Source organism: Octopus bimaculoides, chromosome 12, assembly GCF_046866305.1.
Source record: "Octopus bimaculoides isolate indiv1 chromosome 12, ASM4686630v1, whole genome shotgun sequence".
Lineage (NCBI taxonomy): Eukaryota > Metazoa > Mollusca > Cephalopoda > Octopoda > Octopodidae > Octopus > Octopus bimaculoides.
The window spans coordinates 57869007-57874006 of record NC_142939.1 but is presented as its reverse complement, the minus strand read 5'-3'; the positions used below and the strand labels follow the sequence as shown (position 1 = coordinate 57874006).

Genomic DNA, 5000 nt, shown 5'->3' with positions numbered 1-5000 from the left:
ATTCTGCCTGCTCGCCGCCTCGAAATATATTACTGATATTAAGAATGCTCTAGCGGGTAGTAGACCACGATTCATTAGCGCGATAGTTGAGCAGTGATAAATTGCTCGCCGTCTCAATCCCCGACTTCGGTGTCTTAACGTGGTTCTGCTGTTTTTCTTTTTTTTTTTTTTATTTCTTACTGAAATCGCTATTGTTTGGCTTGATTAGAGAGGGTGAAAGAGGAGAAGTTTGTTTTCAACCTTGTCTGTTAGTCTGTTTGTATGTCTGTGTCTCACATGTATCATTGTATAATTATCATTGTCATATGGAATAAATTTATTATATACCAGTGGGCTTATACATATACTCATACATATATATATACACACACGCGCGCATATGTATATGTGTGTGTGTGATATACACATAGAGGCACACACACACACGCGTACACACACTTACTCACACACACACAAACACACACAAACACGCACACGCACAGATAGGAGAGAGAGTGAGAGAGATTATTTGTAGTAAAAGTTGATAACTTGTTACTCTGAACAATTATGGGCGGGGAAAGAAGAAAGCCGAAAAGTAATAAAACGAACAGAAAATATTTGAAAGAAAGAGGGAAGTTGGGTCTCCTTATTTAACAAATTTGACCATTGAGTGGGATGTCACCAGACAATCAGATTAGGAACAAATTATGGAGAAAAAAAATGGGGTCTGGAAAAAAATGATATAACATCAGTATAAACTTTTACTCAACTACTATCCTAGTCCGAGTGATGCGGCCATGTTAGTACCCTACTTATGCAATTCCTATGGTAACTAAAACCCTTTCTATGAAACGAGGGAGTTTGATGCCATTTCTCTCAGTTGCGTTTCTTGCTGTGATATTTGTTCTTTTGTATTGAAGTGCTTCTAAAACACATTCACACACCGTGTAGATTTCTCAAGTCTTTTAGCAAGAAGCAGAAAACCTAAAGGACCTTGAAGCCTAACATGTTTAAGAAGCTGGTCCTGAATTTTGATGAGGAAACTCAGTGACCTTTAGGACTTTGCGGGGGGTGGGGCACCGGTTTTGCGATTGATAGAGCTCAAAATAAGTAGTGTTAGAAAGAATTCATTTTTATCCTTTATATTTACTTGTTTCAGTCAATTGACTGCGCCCATGCTGGAGTACTATCAGGACGGGTTTAATTCGAACAAATCGACCCAATGTCTTACATTATTTTAAGCGTACGTATTCTATCAGGCGCTTTTGCCGAACCGTTAATTTACGGAAACGTAAACACACCAACAGCGGTTGTCAAACGGTGATGGGGAGACAAACACAGACACAAAGGCACCCATTTTGATATATACATACATATGTACACATACACACACACACACAAACACATATACACGATGCTATAATAGAAGACACTTGTGCAAGGTACCACGCAGCGGGACAGAAACTGGAACCATGTAGTTAGGAAGCAAACCTCTAACCACACAGCAATGCTAATTATAGAATAATCTAGATTGTAATTCATTAATATAACCCTCTCTCTAAACTAATTTCAAAGATATTTTCTGCGTAAATACATTTTGCATGATTTTCTGCCTTTCTGTCCATTTCCATAATGTTTTCCATATTCTTAAAAGCGCTAAGTCCTTCTCCTCAATCCTTCCTTTTATTAACGTTTCAAATAACAATGAAATTTGCGGCATCAAACTGATACTTCCAATATCTAAATAAAACTTATTTAAGGTACTGGAATGTTTCGTGCTCGCTCTTATCTGTCGGTTGTATTCTGATCCAGTGATTCGATCAATATATATATATATATATATATATATATATATATATATATATATATATATATATATATATATATATATACATACATGTGTGTGTGTGTGGACTGTTGGCGATTTTTTTCCCTCAGTCTTCCTGTTCTCTTGGACTTTCCTCTGTCCAATACAATCTCGAATGTAATATGACCCACCACCTACTTTCCAAGCTAAAAATCAGTCATGCATTTTGTCCTCTTACATCACGTCGTTGGTCGAGTGCATCCGTAGGTATTATACTTTTGAGCAGTCAGCATAATATCGAAGCAAATTTTAAGATATAAATCAGAAAAGTTAGAAGAAGACTAAAATCTATATATATAAAAAAAAGAAAAATGACATGTTTCCTGCTCTTCTGAATAACTTTTGCTTAAAATCTATTCAACAAAGATTGAAGCACAAATTAAAAAGAAAACAAACATCATTGTTCATCAAATGTGTTTATAAGATAAAAAACCATGACGTCTAATTCATCATTTCATTCTACAAATATCTTGTGCTATTCTTCTTGGTTTAGCTTTTCATCAGAGTCTATTCTTGCCAATTCATCATCTTCTCCCCCGGTGTCTCTAGTTAAATCCCGATCAATTCACAGCAGTTTCTCTTCCGTTCAATACAATTTATTACCAGTACCAGTGTTCAAAAAAAAAAAAAAAACAGCTTTTGGAAACCATAAGTTCAAATAAAGCATTCCAGTCTACGTTGCTCTACGTGCTAATAACACTCCTCGATTAGCTTTATAGATTATGTAGGGCTGATTTTTCTGTCTTATCGGATGGTATTCCTAATGCCTAATACTTTGTAACGACATGAAATGGTTGAAAATTACGCAATAACCTACACCGGGGTTTTCATATGAGTTTTCATTTCTTCTCTGTATTTCATTGATTAGAAGTTGGAGCTGTAAACTTTAAACTGGTCTAACATCGGTGTCTTAACTTTTCTCTAGAAAACCATCCTCTCACCATCTGGCCAGCCTGTAGGGTTTTACTATATAATAATCTTAGGAAGAAAATTTCAGAATTAGCTAATCAGATCTCTATAAGAGATGAAAGCAGTAACTCTACTGACGTTACTACCATTTCAACCCTCCTCCGGTTAAAGTAGTAGTAACGTCGGTTCCTACAGAACAGCCATGTTCAAGTGGCGGTAAACAACTTTAAAATTGGCTTTCTTATAAAAATTAAACGTGGGATTTGTGAATATAGAACTGCAGAATCTGAAGGTTTTTTTTTTTTTTGTACCTGTTGAATCCTATTGTTCAAACTTCAGTACTTTACCTCTTTCTTCTCTCTGATATCGGCGTATATTTTATGTTTATATCCTTATATTCTAAATACATTATATTGCATATTAGCCTATGGGCCTAAATCCTAAGCTTTTTTAAACATCTTATACAATCTTTTATATATTTTTTTAATTATTTTTTTATTCGCTTTCTTCTAATAATTTTGAATATTAATTATTCGTAATCTATATATCTAATTTCTATATATTTTCATGCTATAACATTATAACTATGTTGAATTATAATAGTTCTCTTTTCTATTGTGGATCTGATGACCACCCCTATTTTATTTTATTTTAAAATTTTATTCCATTATTTTGCAAAGTCTTTAATACGCTAATGAATTCAAGTAAATTCAGCTTCCTCTATCTCCGTCTCATTATCATCTCCTCCTTATCACTCACTCCCTTGTTTCTACCCATTTGCGAAGATTAAGCCGACATATGTTCCCATCACTTTTGATAATTTCGTAGGCTGAACCGACATTAATTGCTTCTCTCACCACTGACCATTGGACATAAACATCGGCCTTAGGATAAAAATCTAAACGAACGGAACCGATCCTTCCTCTATTGTTAGTTTAGATAAGTTTGAATAACTGGCTCACTTGTGTCAATTTTCTCCTCCCACTACTGTAAACTCTAATAACTCCTAAATTCTTCTTTATTCTGACCAAATATACACTATTCTGCTAAGTTCATTCTGCCAACTAAATTGTAGCAGGATCAATGTAAATAGTTTTACTCCGTGAATTTTGTTAACTATGTTGAATAAGTCGAACTGTCCTTTATGTTTGACGATCATGAATTCATCTGACGAAAACGGTTTCTTTACAATAATGTAATGTTCTTATTATTCAATTAAAGGAGTCGTTGGAAGCGGCGGAAAAAAATTGAAACCTGTACCTCCTTGGCATTCATATTATTTGATATATATATATATATATATATGTGTGTGTGTGTGTGTGTGTGTATATATATATATATATATATATATATATATATAGAGAGAGAGAGAGAGAGAGAGAGAGAGAGAGAGAGAGAGAGAGGGAGAGAGAGATAGAGAGAGGGAGAGAGGGAGAGAGAGTAGGAGGGAGAGAGAGGGAGGGAGAGAGAGGGAGGGAGAGAGAGGGAGGGAGAGAGAGGGAGGGAGAGAGAGAGAGATATGCAAATAAACAGACATAGCATTATATATCTGACAGACACCTATGCACACATACACACGTATATGTGTGCCTATATGTTATGCTTCGTCTATGTTTTATATTCATAAACTGATACTACGTAATATATTATACAACAAAGTATTTGGTTAACAGTATGCTTAGAAATGACAATTTTTCTGTTGGTTAGTTACGAACATCTGTATTCAAATCTTGCCTACTAAGATGTTGTATTTTATCTTCCTACATATATTCATGTACAAATCACGTTACTAGACTCTTTATAAGCGAACATACCATTCCCCACCACATGTATTGAATTATGCTTAAATTATAAACAAATATATTAGACCAAAGTGTTGTGGTGACTGACTAAGGTGATTTATTTAAATACAATATACAACCGATGTTTTATTGAATCAGCCCCAGCATAATGTGTAACGAAAATGAAACGAGACGCCGAAGACGACAAATAACATAGAATTCTTGTTATTTTCAAAATAATTATTGAGATGTAAGTTTTGCTTGGATCTAATGCTAAATACGTTTTGTTTGATTTACAAAGAAAAGATGAACTTATATTGGTGTTCATCTATAAAAAAGAAAGCCGCCTCCGTTTGGTTGCTTGATTTAATCTGCAGGAAATAGTAAATCTAGGTCTCACTACTCAAATTCCATCTCAGTATCTTAAAAGAAGGTATTTTTGATGATGGTTTTGAGATCGTATC

General features: G+C 34.5%; 1 protein-coding gene across 1 annotated transcript in view; it reads right to left on the bottom strand.

Annotated features, from left to right (window-relative positions):
• The window catches only part of LOC106884394 (metabotropic glutamate receptor 3), a 495814-nt gene that overhangs the window by 50820 nt on the left and 439994 nt on the right, over positions 1 to 5000 (bottom strand). The gene's annotated exons all lie outside the window — the stretch shown is intronic.